The sequence below is a fragment of the Lithobates pipiens genome, unplaced genomic scaffold, assembly GCF_037356315.1.
Source record: "Lithobates pipiens isolate NorthernLeopardFrog02 unplaced genomic scaffold, aLitPip1_a1.2 Scaffold_10, whole genome shotgun sequence".
NCBI lineage: Eukaryota > Metazoa > Chordata > Amphibia > Anura > Ranidae > Lithobates > Lithobates pipiens.
In genome coordinates, this window is record NW_027507686.1 from 47,313,975 (window position 1) to 47,332,925 (window position 18,951).

An 18,951-nucleotide genomic window follows, 5' to 3' on the forward strand; every position below is an offset into this window, starting at 1 on the left:
GTTGTCTTCTGGGTAATGGGGCGCGCTGTGTTCTGGGAACCGTGTGTTTCCTAACACAGTGCTTCCCATTCAGAAAGCGCCATGCGATTCGCGCATGTGCAGTAGGAAACGGGCAGTGAAGCCGCAAGGCTCCACTGCCTGTTTCCCTTAGTGAGGATGGCAGCGCTGGGACCCGAAAGTCGAGGGATGGGTCGGCCTCGGGTGGCCAACATCGCAGGCGCCCTGGAAAGGTAAGTGTTTTTAATAAAAGTCAGGAGCTAATTTTTTTTTTTAGCTGCTGACTTTAAAAAAAAAAAAAAATCCCCCTGGAACACCCCTTTAAGTTGTTAAATAATATCAAGATTTGAAAATGGGCAACTAGAGGGAGCTCTCAGTGGCTCAGAGTAATTTTTCTGCCTCACTTTTATAGGAAACCTGCACTGAAAAAAAGAAAAATACAACTAAAGGCAAAATTTATTTATTTATATTTTTTAATTTTGGGTAGAGTGGAGAGGAATAAGAACACTTGTCAGTTTTTATTGCTGGCTGTACCCTTGTTAAGGAGCTTCACCCTCTCTATTTGTCCCGTTTACCATTATCATTGAAAGTGATAGTAAAAGAAAATTCCACTTACTCTTTATATGTTAAAAGGAAATTTTTCAATAAAAGAATATTGAAAAAAAAAAAAAAGAAGAAAATCCCACATTTGTGGGATGGGTTGTCCCCAGAAAAGTAATAGAGGGGAACTCTTCCAAAGGGAACACTAGTTTTGGTGACCCCAAGTGATTCTCTAAATTTGCAGGGATATCCTATTACTTCTTGTTTGGCTATAGGACAGGAAGTGAAGGGAGATCTCCTCAATGGGACACAGATGGCCAAAAAAATTAACTAACAGGGGTGATAACCCTTCCAGACTCTATCCAAAATGAAAATAAAAAGTTATGCCTATAGTTCTACTTTAAGGCTGATACTATTATCCTCTCCTAAGGCCTCATGCACACTGATATTTTTTTTTAACTTCCCTAAGCCTCCTCCTGGCAGCAGCGATTTGGTAAAAAACACCTGATGCTTGTAAAAGTGTGTACCAGCGTTTATACGGTTCTATAACTGGACACTAACATTTATAGGTAAAGTTGATCCAGGGAATATCTGATTGCCTCTCGGGAGATCAGGAAGGAATTTGTTACCCAACTGGAGAAAATTGGATCATGCTTTGCTGGGATTTTTTTTTGCCTTCCTCTGGATCAACTGTGGGTAGGGGATATAGGGTTGTGTGTTATTTATTTATTTTTTTCCTTTATTGGTTTAACTAGATGAATTGGTGTCTTTTTTCAATCAGACCAACTGTGTGGCAGTGTCAAGCATTTAGGTGTTAATTCATTTATTGGGCAGAAAATTTTTTTTTTTTTTAGCCATTGAAATAAATTAAAGCTCAAGCAGTAAATGCGCCTATCGTTTAGGCGCATTTAGACACATTTAGCAGCTTCAAGCGTTTTTTCTGCTAAAAACGCCACTACTCCAGGATGCGCTGGCAGTGGATTTTTTTTCCTGCCATTAAACTCTCCTGCCTGAAAACGCTGCTAAAGCCCTATGTATGCATGATGTGGTGTATCTGGATTTTGCAAAAGCATTCGATACAGTTCCCCATAAATGTTTAATCTACAAACTGAGGTCTGCAGGCACGGACCATAGGGTTTGTTCTTGGATAGAAAATGGTTTCACGGGTGTTTCCAAGGTGTGGTGATAAATAACGTGTATTCAGACTGTTCTGGAGTGGTAAGTGGGGTACCCCAAGGTTCTGTCTTGGGAAAAACTCTGTTTAATTCATTCATAAATTATATAGAGGTGACTATAAATAGCTTAATCTCAGTTTTTGCAGACAACACAACAATAAGTAAGGCAATAACTTCACATCAGGATATAAAAATTTTACAGGAAGAACTTAATAAAATAATGGTTTGGGCATCTACATGACAAATGAGGTTTAATGTTGAGAAATATAAAGTGATGAACTTGGGGGCCAATAACATAAATGCAAACTGCTGGGGGCGGATCTCTGGGGGAGTCAAGGATAAAGAAAGATCTGGGGGTCCTGGTAGAAGCCAGACTGACCAATAGCATGCAATGTCAAGCTGCAGCTAGCATGGCTGGCAGAATATCATGCATAAAAAAAGGGATATACTCCAGAGATAGAACTATAATCCTATTAATTTGTAAAACTCTGGTTTGGCCACATCTGGAGTATTCCGTTCAGTTCTGGTCACCAGTCCTCAGGAAAGATGTGCAGGAACTGGAGAGAGTCCAGAGAAGGGCAAAAAAAATATTAAGGGGGAATGGAGGACCTCAGGTACAAGCACTAAATGTATTCTCCCTGGGGAAGAGATGCTCCAGGGGGGACATGATAGCGAATTTACAAATATCTCAATGGGGATCCCAGCGTAAGAAAAAACATTGCATTCTCAGGGAGTGTAAGAGGACACATTGGGGGTTATTTACGAAAGGCAAATCCACTTTGCACTGCAAGTGCACTTGAAAGTAAAGTCACTGTAGATCGGAGGGGGACATGCAAGGAAAATAAAAAAATAGCATTTTAGCTTGCACATGATTGGATGATAAAATCAGCAGAGCTTCCCCTCATTTCAGAATCTAGATTTAGAGCGACTTGCAGTGCAAAGTAGATTTACCTTTCGTAAATAACCCCCATAATGAGATTGCAAGACCTTAAGCTGTATAGGGGGTTTTTCACTGTCAGGATGATAAGGAAGTGGAGCTCTCTTCCATAATTGGTGGTGTCAGTGGGGAGTATGGATATATTTAAAATACTTTTGGACGCACATCTTAGTGAACACAACATACAGGGATATGGGAAATGAGTATCGACACTGACACACGTACACCAATCACACAGGTTGAACAGGATGGACTATTGTCTTTATTCAATCTTACCTACTATGCAACTATGTAACATAGGATAACATGCAGGGGAGTTTAGATGCAGGAAATAAAAACGGCTGAAGCCCCTAGAAATAGCTTCAAAACGCCCAGTGTGCATGAGGCCTAAAAATACCAATTGCCCAGTTGTCATTCTATTCCATTGTTTTCACTGACCCCTGACAAACCTACATATCAGGAGTTCTGACTTTAGTTAGACTTTGGTTTCTGCATGCTTGTTCCAGGCCAGGCATCATATGCCGTGTACACACGATCAGATTTGTCAACGGGAAATGTTGGATGTGAGCTTGTTGGCGGTAAGTCTGACCGTGTGTACGCTTAATTGGACAATTGTTGTCGGACTTTCCTCCAACAAATGTTGGCTAGCATGTTCTAAAATTTTCTGCCAACAAACGTGTGTTGTCGGACTTCTCAATCGTGTGTACACAAGTCCAAAGTACAGACACCCATGCTCGGAATCAAGGACGAGCTGGAAGGGCTCGGTCTTGTAAAACTAGCGTTTCGTAAGGGAGATATCACATACATCACTACTATGTTCGTCTTGTAAAATTAGCGTTAGTAAGGGAGATATCACATACATCACTACTACGTTCGTCTTTTAAAACTAGCGTTAGTAAGGGAGATATCACATACATCACTACTACGTTCGTAATTGTTGGCCAACATTTGTGTGACCGTGTGTATGCAAGACAAGTTGGAGCCAACAACCTTCGAACAAAATTCAACGGTTTGGTTGTCGGAAAGTCCGATCGTGTGTACGGGGCATAAGAAGCAAGTCCGCTATGGCAACTCCATTTAACAACATCTTTATCCAGCCTGTGGTTAACTTTGCAGACTTTCTGACTTTTATCACAGCCTGTTGTGTTTGCCGAACAGCATTAGGAGTCCACGGATCAACTTTTATTTTATCGGGACTTACACTTTAATTCCTTTAAGAATAAACAGCTTTGAGTAGTGCCAGCATCGAGAAATTAAACGGTTCTCCTCTCTGCCTCAGTCATTATTTCCTCCTGCTGGTAAAGGGTGATTCAGTCAGTTTAGAAGTTTGTCAAGGTTGAGTAGTTCTTGTCAGTTGTCCGACCCATAACCTCTGAAATGAAACACACATAATATTAAGCAAGGCAGCCTCTCGCTGATCAATAATCTTGTAAGTGAGAGTCTGCAGGGATCTTCTTTGATGCGAGAGGTATTTAGGGTGTGAAAATTGATTGTCGGAGAAGCTGCAAAACGCATCCTTTTCTTTTCTTTTTTTTTTTGTGCACGTTCCTTTGCTTTTTATACTTTCATGTAGGTGGTTTGTCTTAAGGTCGAAACTGTTTGATCGCCATTGAACACATAAAAATGTGGTTTTATATATGGCTGCTTTAAGCCATAGCTTTACATGCTGTTTCATTTTCATTTGCATATGAAATTGTTGTTCAGAATTCTATTAGAATACACAAGTGACTAGTAACTCACTATAGCAGGATATGGTAAAAAAAAAAAAAAAGTAGAGAAAATTAAAAGAGGAGTTTGCATATAGAAACCGCTTGCATCAGTGCTAGAATTTTTAGAATTTCCCACTGCAGAATTGAGAAAAGTTAAATTTATTGGTTGCCATAGATAACAGACATTTAATTTTTTTTGAACACCATATTTAAAAAAGTTAAATCACGTAACATGACAGAGTGTTATCATTTTTTTTTTTTTATATCATTATATCACATCCTCATTGGAACTAGGGTCTCTAGTTTTTAATTTTTAAAATATATTTACAGCCTAATTTTTTTAATTTTTTTTGGGCAGAGTGGAGCATGGCATCAGTTTTTTCCTCATTTGTATTAAATTAGGAAAATTTCCCTGAAATTCCTGTTCTGTAGGTACAAAGGGAATTTAGAACACATCTCTCCAAAGTGAAGAAATTGTCCTCTTGCGGTCAATTCACTAATGTTGACCGCATACAATAAAACAAAGTCTAATTCACCAAATAATAAAAAAATAACGATGATGCGGTATTTACCGCAAAATGACAAATGTGCCTGTAAATATCATTTAAAAAGCTCCTAAGTCCAATTCAGAAATGGACCAGAGAGTAAAAAAAAAAAAACATGCGATTTATACTACCAGGGTTTTGCTGGTGGTGTCACTTGCGGTATTTGTCAAAAAAAGTGTGGGGGGAACCTCCATGCTGTTTTTTGACAAATAACTGGTTAGTAAAGAGCAGGCCGGGAAGCCACCACTGCGTCCTTAGGCTGGGTTCACACTGCTGCGGGGGGAGATCCGGATGTGATTCGCACCGCAAATCACATCCGATCTCCGTAGCGATGCGAGTTCAGCCATACAGATAGTATGGCTGAATTCGCATCGCTCCCCCAGCAAACTCGCACGGGACCCTTTTTTTGGTCCGCAACAGAATCGGATCGCATGGGGGTTCACACCATGCGATCCGATTCCTGTGCGAGTCGGCAGATCGCACTGCGATATGCGGACGGATCTGGGGGTGTCATTAACATATCATTGACACTCCCAGCCGTCCGCATAGGGCAGTGTGAACTGCCGGCGGGAGTAATGCGATGCGGGAAAACGCCGCGGATTTGCGGCGTTCCCGCATCGCAGCAGTGTGAACCCGGCCTTAACAACGAATGACTCATCAGCTATCAGCAGGTTCCCACTAGTATCTCACTTGATTGGGATGAATTAGGGCCGGTTCACACTGCGGCCGATGCGAGGCGACACGACTCGCCTCGCCGCTATCTTACAAGTCGCCTCCGTTCTGTACAATGGAACCGTTCTGAGAGGAGCGACTCGAGTCGCTCCGACTCAGAAAAAAGGTTCCTGTACTACTTTCGGGCGACCTCGGGGCGACTTGCATTGACTTCTATACAGAAGTCATCTGCAAGTTGCCGCTGAGGTCGCGGCAGGTCGCGGCGAGGCAAGTCGGTGTTGCCTCGCATCGCCTGCAGTGTGAACCGGCTCTTAGGCTGCATTCACACCTGAGCGTAGCTTTTTCAAGCGTTTTTTGCGGCGTTTTTTACCGCGATTTGCGGCGTTTTTACCGCGATTCGCGGCGTTTTTTACCGCGATTGCGGCGTTTTTTACCGCGATTCGCGGCGTTTTTTGCCGCGTTTTGTCGCGAATTTGTGCAGGGCAAAAGGTCACCAATGTTAAGCATTGAGCAGATACAGCATCAAAACGCCCATAGAAGCGCTCGTTGTCGCGCTAAACGCTCGAATCGAGCGTTTCCATTAGTTTCTATGGGAATGAAAACGCCCAAATCAGCCCGATTCGAGCGACAAAAAAGGGCCCGGAACTTGTTTGAGCTTCAGGCGACTTGGAGTGGAGATGTGAACCATCTCCATTGAGAATAATGTCTTTTTTCCCCTCCAGCGTTTTGTAGCTTCAGGCGTAGGGCTACAAAACGCTCAGGTGTGAATAGGGAGACTGTGAGCCAGGCATTATTGTCCAACATCAGTGAGTAAGTGACTTGTATAGCGCTACCTATGCGAACTGAATTGCCTCAGGGTGCTTTCTTGCCACCAGAGTCCATCTGTGGCTTTTTTTTTTACATGGTCCTTTTAGGCACAGGGAGAACATGCAAACTCCAGGCAGATGGTGTTGTGGTTAGGATTTGAACCAGCGACCCTATTGCTGCTAAGATGAAAGTGCTAACCACTACACCACTGTGCTGCACTGTGTTCAGTGCTTGAACTCGCAAAAGTGCTTCTGGAAGAATGGTCAAAAATTCCCATAGACACACTCCTAAACCTTGTGGACAGCCTTCCCGGAAGAGTTGAACCTGTTATAGCTGCCAAGGGTGGGCCAACTCAATATTGAATCCTATGGACTAAGACTGGGATGCCATTAAAGTTCGTGATGACGTACGACTGGACTCGAATAAGGAAGTTCATAGCCAGTAGCCAATAGCTGCCCTAGCGTCGGTTTTAGTCCGTCGGAATAGCATACACACGAGCAAATTTTTTGAAGGGACCGGGTCCGGCGGAGTTCCGTCGGAAAAATTTGAAGCATGTTCCATTTCTAAAGTCCGTCAGACTTTTGCGAATCAAAAGTCCGTTGCAGCCCACACACGATCGAATAGTCTGACGGAATCAGTCCGTCGGACTTTGGATGTTGAAAAGTCCGCTCGTGTGTACGCGGCATAATTGTAGTCCAGCAGGGGAGAGCTCAGACAGCACTGACAACACTGCTTGGGATTTTAGGGCAGCAGAGACAGAATTGTCAGCTTACTACAGGAAGTTAGTATCTCACTTGATTTCTGGCAGATCAAAATGTTTTTTCTGTATTTGCAGAGTTTAAAAAAAAAAGGAAAATATAGTGAAATTATTATTATTATTATTATACAGGTTTTATATAGCGCCAACAGTTTGCTCAGCGCTTTACAACACGAGGGCAGACATTACATTTACATTACAATTTGGTACAAGAGGAATCAGAGGGCTCTGCTCGTTAGAGCTTACAATCTAAAAAGGAAGGGGCAATTGATACAAAAGGTAATAGCTGTGGGGGATGAGCTGATGGAGGAAGTAAAACAGTGTTAGTTAGAAGCAGGATAGGCTTCTTTGAAGAGAAGGGTTTTCAGGGATCGTCTAAAGATGGATAGATTAGGGGACAGTCGGACAGATTGGGGTAGGGAGTTCCAAAGGATGGGAGATGCTCTGGAGAAATCCTGGAGGCGAGTATGGGGGGAGGTGACAAGGGAGCTAGAGAGCAGGAGGTCTTGGGAGGACCATAGAAGGTGGTTTGGTTGGTATTTTGGGACTAGGTCAGTGATGTAGCTGGGGGCAGAGTTATGGATGGCTTTGTAAATTATTGTTAGTACTTTGAATTTTATTCGTTGGGTGAGTGGAAGCCAGTGCAGGGATTGGCAGAGAGGGGTGGAGGACACTGAATGGAGGGTAAGGTGGATGAGTCTGGCAGCGGCATTCATTATGGACTGGAGGGGGGATAGTCTGTGTAAAGGTAATCCAACGAGGAGGGAGTTGCAGTAGTCGAGGCGAGAGATGACCAGGGAGTGAATTAGAAGCTTGGTGGTGTCATTCGTTAAAAAGGGGCGTATTCTGGAAATTAAATGTACATGAGTTGCAGAACCTATTATTATTTTATATATATATATATAATATATATATATATATATATATATTATTATTATTATTAATAATCATTTTTATAATTCATTTTATTTATTATTATTATCGTATTATTTTTTAATTTTTTTGCTTAAATATATGCTATTAAAGTGGTTTTAAACCCTCACATATATTTAGTGAAGCGACTAGCCTTAACCTCCCTGGCGGTATGATTATGTCAGATTTTTGTGTCTCAAAGCGGTACAATTATTTTGAATAAAGATTTGGCCTTTTAAATTGTAGGCCTGTAATTCTTAGTAATAACACACTTAAATCTGTCCAAAGATATATATATACACAGTGGGGATGGGAAGTATTCAGACCCCTTTAAATGTTTCACTATTTGTTATATTGCAGCCATTTGCTAAAATCATTTAAGTTCATTTGTTTTCCTCATTAATGTACACACAGCACCTCATATTGACAGAAAAACACAAAATTGATGACATTTTTGATTTATTAAAAAAGGAAAACGGAAATGTCTTAAAGTGGAAGTAAACTCCCCTATCGTTTTCAGCCAAGGAAGCTGCCATCTTTGCCTCTGTTTAATCTTCAACTGCTATGGTGCTGCACATGTGATTGGTTATGACAACAGCCATTGGATGGTTTGATAGTTTGGCTGAGAGCACAGCCAATGTGCAGTTAGCATTCCCGGCATGCCTTTTTTTTTAACTGTTAAAATCGATGGGTTTACTTCCACTTTAAATATTCAGACCCTTTGCAGTGACACTCAATATATTTAACTCAGGTGCTGTCCATTTCTTCTGATCATCCTTGAGATGGTTCTACACCTTCATTTGAGTCTAGCTGTGTTTGATTATACTGATTGGACTTGATTAGGAAAGCCACACACCTGTGTATATAAGACCTAACAGCTCACAGTGCATGTCAGAGCAAATGAGAATCATGGAGGTCAAAGGAACTGCCTGAAGAGCTCAGAGACAGAATTGTGGCAAGGCACAGATCTGGATAAAGTTACAAAAACATTTTTGGCTGCACTTAAGGTTCCTAAGAGCACAGTGGCCTCCATAATCTTTAAATGGAAGACGTTTAGGACGACCAGAACCCTTCCTAGAGCTGGCCGTCTGCCCAAACTGAGCTATAGGCGGAGAAGAGCCTTGGTGAGGGAGGTAAAGAAGAACCCAAAGATCACTGTGGCTGAGCTCCAGAGATACAATCAGGAGATGGGAGAAAGTTGTAGAATGTCAACCATCACTGCAGCCCTCCACCAGTCAGGGGTTTATGGCAGAGTGGCCCGACGGAAGCCTCTCCTCAGTGCAAGACACATGAAAGCCTGCATGCAAAAACACCTGAAGGACTCCAAGATGGTGAGAAATAAGATTCTCTGGTCTGATGAGACCAAGATAGGACTTTTTGGCCTTAATTCTAAGCGATATGTGTGGGGAAAACCAGGCACTGCTCATCACCTGTCCAATACAGTCCCAACAGTGAAGCATGGTGGTGGCAGCATCATGCTGTGGGGGTGTTTTTCAGCTGCAGGGACTAATTCTGTTACAGCCCCTTTATACTCCCTTCCCACCTTTACTTTAAATGAAAGACCACACCGTTCTTATGGAGTATAATGGCCATAACAGCCTTTATTAAACAAACTCCAAATTAAACTTAAATATAACAATATATATAACCACAGAGAAACAACAGGTTTCAACCCCAATTTATTGGTCAGTGATGGAGCTACCTCCTTTTTCCACCGTATATATCACCAGTACACTGCGGGACCTTTACCAAACATCATAGGCATCCAGCTGTACCGCTCGGAACCAAACCAGTATTCATCAACCATTTGATGTTATACACCGGAGGGACCATACTACCGATGAGTCTGCCACCCCTTTTACCAAATCTGTTACTGCTACCGTCACTGACCAACAAACCAAACACCGCCAACCCCCAGCTGTCATGACGACCATCTTCTTACGATCCTGCAATGACAACATGCAACATAAACCATTAAAACAAACATAAGGGAGGGTGGGTGGGAAAGCTGCCTCCTCGTGTGCTCACTTCCGCCGACTGACTCCCTCGGCTCCGCCCCCTTTATCAATGCCCCCTACCTGCGCTCGAGCCCCGCCCCTTGCTCCGCCCAATCTCCTACCCCTCTTCAAAGTGTGTCACTGGACCTCCCCTAACGTTCCCCTCCTGTCCACTCCCGCTCCGGTCCTCTCTGGACAACTGGTTGCAATTGAGGGAAAGATGAATGCGGCCAAGTACAGGGATATCCTGGACGAAAACCTTCTCCAGAAAGCTCAGGACCTCAGACTGGGCCGAAGGTTTACCTTCCAACAAGACAATGACCCTAAGCACACAGCTAAAATAACGAAGGAGTGGCTTCACAACAACTCCGTGACTGTTCTTGAATGGCCCAGCCAGAGCCTTGACTTAAGCCCAATTGAACATATCTGGAGAGACCTAAAAATGGCCGACCACCAATGTTTACCATCCAACCTGACAGAACTGGAGAGGATCTGCAAGGAGGAATGGCAGAGGATCCCCAAATCCAGGTGTGGCAAATGTGTTGCATCTTTCCCAAAAAGACTCATGGCTGTATTAGATCAAAAGGGGGCTTCTACTAAATACTGAGCAAAGGGTCTGAATACTTAGGACCATGTGATATTTCAGTTTTTCTTTCTTAATAAATCTGCAAAAATGTCAACAATTTTGTGTTTTTCTATCAATATGGGGTGCTGTGTGTACATTAATGAAGGGAAAAAATGAACTTAAATGATTTTAGCAAATGGCTGCAATAGAACAAAGAGTGAAAAATTTAAGGGGGTCTGAATACTTTCCGCCCCCACTGTATATATACATATATATATGATTATATATATATATATATATATATATTATACTGATCATGCTGGAACCAGAGCTGTGCTAGATGTATTTTGTTCCGCATTTGTCCAAACTCCTATATCACGGCTGGGCGGTTGGGAATGTACAAAGCAGCATCACTATTGTCTCTCCGGCTGATGTCTCACAAATTAGCCCCATGCTTCAGAGGAGGAGACCTCTCTGGCAGGGAGCTGCATGGCAGTAAAGCCGTCACTGTTATAGATGGGCTGGCAGTAGAGCCCACTTGGCTATTTGTTGTATAGTCTGAGAGAAGAATGATGTGCAATGTATCAGTGGACTGATCTGTCCATTTACAATGAGGGAGGAGAAGAGGATCCTGTCTAACAGAAGAGACATCTGGAAATCAGCTAAAAAATATGACAGACGTTTCAGACACAGTTCTTACTAGTAATGACAAGAAAATGACTCACGCAGTATATGCGTTTACCGTTAACCATAGACAAGTATGCAAGAATATTTAAAGGGTAACTCCACTTCCCATTTCCATAAAACAAACAATATAGCACATAACATATACAGTGCCTTGAAAAAGTATTCATACCCATTGAAATGTCCACATTTTGTCATGTTACAATCAAAAACCTAAATGTATTTTATTGGGATTTTATGTAATAGACCAACACAAAGTGGCACATAATTGTGAAGTGGAAGAAAAATGACCAAAGGGTTCCTTTTTTTTTTACAGATAAATATGTGAAAACTGTGGCGTGCATTTGTATTCAGCCCCCCTTTATTCTGATACCCCTAACTAAAATATAGTGGAACCAATTTCCTTCAGAAGTCACCTAATTAGTAAATAGAGTCCACCTGTGTGTAACTTAATCTCAGTATAAATACAGCTGTTCTGTAAAGCCCTCAGAGGTTTGTTAGAGAATTGTAGTGAGCAAACATCTTCATGAAGGCCAAGGAACACACCAGATAGGTCAGGGATAAAGTTGTGGACAAGTTTAAAGCAGGGTTAGGTTATAAATAAATATCCCAAGCTTTGAACATCTCACTGTGCACTGTTCAATCCATCATCCGAAAATGAAAAGAGTATGGCACAACTGCAAACCTACCAAGACATGACTGTCCACCTAAACTGACAGGCCAGACAAGGAGAGCATTAATCAGAGAAGCAGCCAATAGGCTCGTGGTAACTTTGGAGGAGCTGCAGAGATCCACAACTCAGGTGAGAGAATCTGTCCACAGAACAACTGAGGTGCAATCAAGGCCCATTCATTTTCAATGAGCTCAAATCTCACCAAAGTCATGCATGCACCAATTTTGGAACCTCGCTGCAACCGGTTTGCATGGTCATTTTGTGAATGCGATCCGGTGTAGGCAAACACACTGTTTTGCAACCTTAGATTGGGGTGTCGTTAAAGTGGTTGTAAACTCTTTACAACCACTTTTTGCTACAGATAAGCCTATAATAAGGCTTACTTGCAGTTACCGTTGATATCTCCTAAACCTGCATGTTTTAGGAGATATCCCCTGTATCAGCATGTACCGATGTCGGCACATGCGCACTGAAGCAATAGCACACCCGTGCCGTTGCTTCAGCTAGTATGCCGTTACTGGTGGCTCCTGTGCGCATGCACTAGAGTGACGTCATTGCGGCTCCAGGCAATCACAGCACTGGAGCCCGCGATACCCAGAAGTAACTTCGGGAGCGATGTCATTGGCTGAAGTGATGTACGAGGACCGGTGAGGGGGCTTCTATCTAAGGAAAGTAATTCATAATGAGCTAGTATGCTATGCACACTAGCTCATTGTGTCTTTGTCTTGCAGGTTTTTTTGGGGGGGGGGGGGGTTTACAACCACTTTAAGATAGCATTGACACCCACTGCAGATTGCAAGGGGGGTGCAATTTGAATGAGGTGCATGAAACATGCATGGATTGAGGGTTTCCCGCATTCTAGTGTACCTCCACAAATCTCCAAAGCAGTAGTGAGTTTATCTTCTGCCAGTACAGGAAGGTGTGCAATTACACACCTTCACACACCCACTTAGATGTGAACCTAGCCTAAAGAAAAGTCAGTGTATTCAAGGCTGGTAATTTTTCAGTTGATTGGGACCACAAAGATATTAACCTCTGGATGAAGTTGATGACTTCATCCAGGGTTACGAGTCACTTTTTTTCCATGCGGGGGCGGCGGCGCTTCCTCCACAGGATCACCTGCCCCAAAAAAGACAGGGGTTTGCTGGTGGCTTAATGAAGGAACGTGCCGGTTTGGCAACTCGTATCGCTACAAACACGAATGCTCCGGGTGCAGTGGTGCACAGCCTCTCATGCTCTGTTTCAAGCAAGGAAAAGGTCGGTCAGGGGACTTCACTGGAAAAAGGGATGATGCCGCTAAGACTGGAAAGGATGTTGCCTTTCCTAAGTAGGTATCCCGATAGGGCGGCCGCAGGTTTGTTAGAAGCAGGGTTTAGGGAGGGTTTTCAAATTCCGAGCACAGTGCGGGAGCTTCCTCCTGTATCAGAATAACTTGAGGTCGGCACTTCTCCATCAAGGGTGGTGTTGGCTGGCCCATTTCCTCCCCCGCCTATGCCAGGTTTGATAGTTTCCCTGTTGAGAGTGGTTCCGAAGAAGGAGTCGGGACAGTTTCGGATGATTCATCAGTTGTCTTACCCCAAAGGCGGTTCAGTGAATGATGGTATTAATCCGCAAGTTTGTGTGGTTACCTAAACATCATTTGACGCGGCTATCTCATGGGTTTGGAAATATGGAAAAGGGGCCCTCATGGCAATAACTAATGTGGAATCTGCGTTAAGGCTGCTGCCAGTACATCCCCAAAGTTGTCACTTGTTAGGGTGTTGTTGTTGGAAAGGGTCTTACTTTGTAGATCGTTGCATTCCAATGAGCTGTTCAATTTCCTGTGCCCTGTTTGAGGCCTTTAGTTTGTTTTTCGAGTGGGCAGTTAGGGAGGTTGCCGGGTTTAACTTGGTCATCCATTATTTGGACGACTTCCTATGCATTGGTCCTCCAGAGTCCCGCTGTTGTGGGGTTTTGCTGGGGACAGTTCAACACTTGGCTGAGCGGTTGGGATTCCATTGGTGGACAACAAAACAGAAGGACCAACCTCGGAGGTGGTTTTTCTGGGAATCACCATTGATTCCGTGGCCATGAAATGTAGATTGCCAGAGGACAAATTGGTGGCCCTCCGGCAGGCGAGTGGCAAGTGTAAGATCCGGTTGAAGGAGTTGCAATCGTTCTTAGGAAAACTGAATTTTGCTTGCAGGATTATTCCCATGGCTCGCATTTTTTGCAGGCGGCTGTCGGGAACAACGTCTGGGGTATGGGTACCCAATCACTTTGTACACCTGAGCAAGGAACTACAGGATGACTTGAGGATTTGGGATGCATTTCTAGAATCCTTCAATGGTCATTCATTGTGGCAGGCGGGGCTGGTCAGCAATGCTGATTTGGTCTTGTTCACAGACGCGGCTAGGTCGGTAGGATATGGTGCTTACTGCCAAGAGTGATGGAGTGCGGAGGCATGGCCTGCTACTTGGAGGGAGGCTGGGTTCCTGAAGAATTTGTTTTTGCTAGAACTATTTCCCAATTTCTTGTCAGTAGAAATTTGGGGAGAGGTGTTGCAGAACAAAAAAGTATGGTTTAATTGCGATAATATGGGGGTTGTGTTGGCAATTAATAACATCACAGCTTCCTCCCCCTGTGATAAGGTTGTTGCGGCATCTGGTGCTTAGTTGTTTAATGCTACATGCTTTTATATATGCAGTGCATATTCCCGGGGTGGATAACAAGTTAGCGGATGCTTTGTCTCGTTTCCAGTGGGAAGAATTTCGCACGCTGGCACCGGAGGCAGACCGCATAGGGGAGCCATGTCCACCAAGATTATGGAAAATTGCGATGGATTGAGACGGCAGCCCCTCAGCGCTGAAACATGGAATGGTTTTCTCTGCCGGAGGAGGTAGGCGGGTCAGAGGACTCAGAAGATATATAGGCCTGTGTGTTCTGTTTTAGATGCAGTAACTATTCAAATGGTGTTTCGGGGGCTGCGATAAGGAAAAAAGATGGCGTCCTTGGCCTTTTTGTTTCAGTTGGGTCACAGGGATTTCACCAAATCTTTTGTGGTTCGGCACATTGAGGGGCTAACGGATAGGGCGTTGAGGGGCTACTGGATAGGAAGTTCCAAAAAGGATTCCAGACGCCCGGTGTCCTTTGAGGTACTGGGTACAATTCTGGAGAATCTGGGGAAAGTGTGTTCTTCATAATTCGAGCAGGTCCTTTTCCGGCGGATTTTGTGCTGGCCTATTTTGGAGCTTTTAGAATCAGTGAGCTGGTTTCACCCTCCAAGCGGGTGGCGAGGGGTTTACAGCTTGGGGGTGTACAGTGCTCGTCATTGTCGGTACAGATTTGGATAAGGCGGTCAAGAACAGACCAGCTCGGAAAAGGGGTCCGTGTGCAATTATTCAGGGGCTATTGCACCCAGTTCTGCCCAGTGGCAGACTTAGAGCAGTTCATGGTTCGCCCACAGGGGGATGGGGCATTTTTAGTACACCTCTACGGCTCGTGTCTGTCCAGGTTTCAATTTATGTCAGTTTTTCGTAACTGCCTGCAGGCAGGAGGATTGATCCCGGGGGATTATGCAGCTCATTCATTTCGTATCGGGGCGGCCACAGAGGCATTTCGGTGGAGACTTCCTATGGAAGCAATAAAAAAGATTGCTAGGTGGGAATCCACTAGATATCAGTTGTATGTTTGTCCAAATTTGTAATGATTTGTTTTTTCCCACTGAGAGTACATCTTTTCTGTTTGTTTGTTGGTCTCTTGCTGGGTATGTCTTTGTTGTGTCTTTTCAGATTCCCCACAATGTCTCATCTGGATAATGAGACATTCGTACGTTTTTTGAGGGACAAAAAAGGTTGGATGTCAGGCCGGAAGGTAGACAGTTGAGGTTGACTAGAGAGGAGGGCAGGAACAGGTGGATTGGGATGCCAGGTATGATGTGGCATAAGGTGGTCCCTGAGGTACATCGCTTTGCATGGCTGGACCAGCCTCTGGATATTTTGGTCCTTCACATTGGGGGCAATGATTAGACCCATGAGGCAGGTCATAAAAGACATTAAGTGGGATTTTCTAAGGTTGCGGACCTCTTTCGCTGACATGATTGTGGTATGGTCGGACATTGTGGCCCGCATGTCTTGGAGGGGGCACAGTCCATTAACAAACTTAACAAGACTCGTATAAAAGTTAACAAGGAGGTGGGTAGGTTTATTGCCCCTAATGGTGGGGTGGTGGTCAGACATCTGGAGTTGGAGGTTGACACCTGGAGGTACTTGTGAGGGGATGGGGTACATCTCAACCCAGTCAGGATTGACCTCTGGGCATTGGAACTGGAAGATGGCATTCGCAGGACGTTGCTGGTGTGGCAGCGTGCACAAGTGTAAGGTGTCCTACTGGTGCCGTGGGGGCGGTTGGGTCCTTGATAGGTATAAAAACATGAGGTATTGAGAAAATGGTGGGACCCATCTCAGGTATGGAGTCCTCCCGGTTGGTATGGTTTAAGTCTAGACTACTGGGTAATAAGTTGGTTGGGGTCTGTGGTCAGTTAATGGTCCCCGAGGCAATTCTGGTGTCTGGGGACAGATGCTAACTAAAAGGTATTACAGACCAAAAAGATGAAGATGGGGTCGTCAAGGACCGGCAACCAAGTATTTGGATTGGAGCTGGAATATTTTCAAAAATGGTTAGAGTTTATTTGGTTTTGTTAATAAAAGGCCGAACAGGCCATTTACATCTAGCAGGTGTTAGTGTCATTATTTATTAAGTCTGCATACAGTACATGTGTGGTTTGGGGTAGTAAGTTATCTGACTGCCCCAGTCATGTGATTGCTTACTAGAGGCAACACATATCGTTTTTCCTTTTTACAGTCTTTATAACTTTGGTGTAATTTATTTTATTTAAAAAGACTTTTACTTAGTACCTGCTGCTGACCCCCCCCCCCCCAGAAAAAAAAATATCTATGGCCCTGCTCTAGATGTGCAAAGCTGGTAGAGACATTCCCAAAAAGACTTGCAGCTGTAATTGCAGCGAAAGGTGGTTCTACAAAGTGTCGAATCAGGGGGGCTGAATATAAATGTATTCAGATGGGGATCTGAATAGAATACAAATGTACCCCACACTTTTCACATATTTGTAAAAGGTTTTGAAAACCATTTATCATTTTCCTTCCACTTCAGAATTACGTGCCACTTTGTGTTGGTTTATGACATAAAATCCCAATAAAATAAATTTATGTTTTTGGTTTGTAACATGACAAAAATTGGAAAATTTCAAGGGGTATGAACACTTTTTCAAGGCAGTGTGTGTGTATCTATATATATATATATATATATATATATATATATATATATATATATATATATATATATATATATATATATATATATATATATACATATATACATATATATATATATATATATATACATATATACATATATATATATATATATATATATATATATATATATATATATATATATATATATACACACACACACATACACACATACACACACACACAGTACTGTGCAAAAGTTTTAGGCAGGTGTGAAAAAATGCTGTAAATTTAGAATGCTTTCAGAATCAGATGTTTTAATAGTTATATATATATATATATATATATATATATATATATATATATATATATATATATATATATATATATATATATATATTTTTTATATTTATTTTATATATATATATATATATATATATTTTTTTTTTTTTTGTAAATTTCAACCCAGTGGCGATCAAATACCACCAAAGGCCAGTTCGACTTGTGCGCAAAAAAAAAAAATATACATTTTGCTTGTGTACAGCATTGCATGACCATGCAATTATCAGTTAAAGTGGTCCGAATAGCAAAAAATGGCCTGGTCATGAAGGGGGGTAAAATCTTTTGGGGCTGAAGTGGTTAAAAAGTAACACCACTTTTGTTGAGAAAAAAACAATCCACTCTGGGTAATCAATGTACATTGCAGGGATTTTACAAACCTTTGTAGCAGATTTCTACCTTTTGTAGGAGACAGGCAGTTACTCTAGGAGAGCAGTACAGGGCCATAGAAGGTCCTTAACCCATCAGCAGGACCATCAGAGCATCCTCTGCTCTTTTGTGCAAGGAGGAACAGGATGAGCACTGCAAGAGCCCTAAAAAAATGACCTCCAGCAGGCCACTGGTGTGAATGTCTCTGACCAAACAATCAGAAACAGACTGCATGAGGGTGGCCTGATGGTCCAACGTCCTCTAGTGGGCCCTGTGCTCACTGCCCAGCACCATGGAGCTTGATTGGCATTTGCCATTAAACACCAGAATTGGCAGGTCCACCACTGGTGCCATATGCTTATCACAGATGAGAGCAGTTTAACCCTGAGCACATGTGATAGACGTGAAAGGGTCTGGAGAAGCCGTGGAGAACATTATGCTGCCTGCAAAATCGTTCAGCGTGACCGGTTTGGTGGTGGGTCAGTGATGGTGTGGGGAGGCATATCCATGGAGGGATGCACAGACCTCTACAAGCTAGACAAACAATCAAAAATGCAGCGCTCTACAAGGAAATATCCTAGGTATCAGTTGCAGTCCACAGGAGGGTGCTCAGGCTACGATGGCCTCACGGCAGCAAGTGATCAGTAAATTCCAATAGAAGAAGCCAACACTCCAAATCCTTAGTAAATGGTCTATTAGGTGAGCATAAAATGGTACAAGGGGCTGTTTCGGTACTGAAACGTTAGCCCTTTGTACCCTTTTATGTGTACCTAATAAACCACTTACTAAGGATTTTGAGTGCCGGCTTCTTCTATTGGAATCTACAAGCTAGACACCCTGACTGCCATTAGGTATCAGGATGAAGTCCTTGGACCCATTGTCAGACCCTACGCTGGTGCAGGTGGTCCTGGGTTCCCCCTCGTGCATGCCAATGGCCATACAAGCTATTGAGTACCATTTTGTGTTGCTGCAATGAAATCTAAGCAAAATGGACTAGCCTGCTGCATCATTTTTTCCCTTT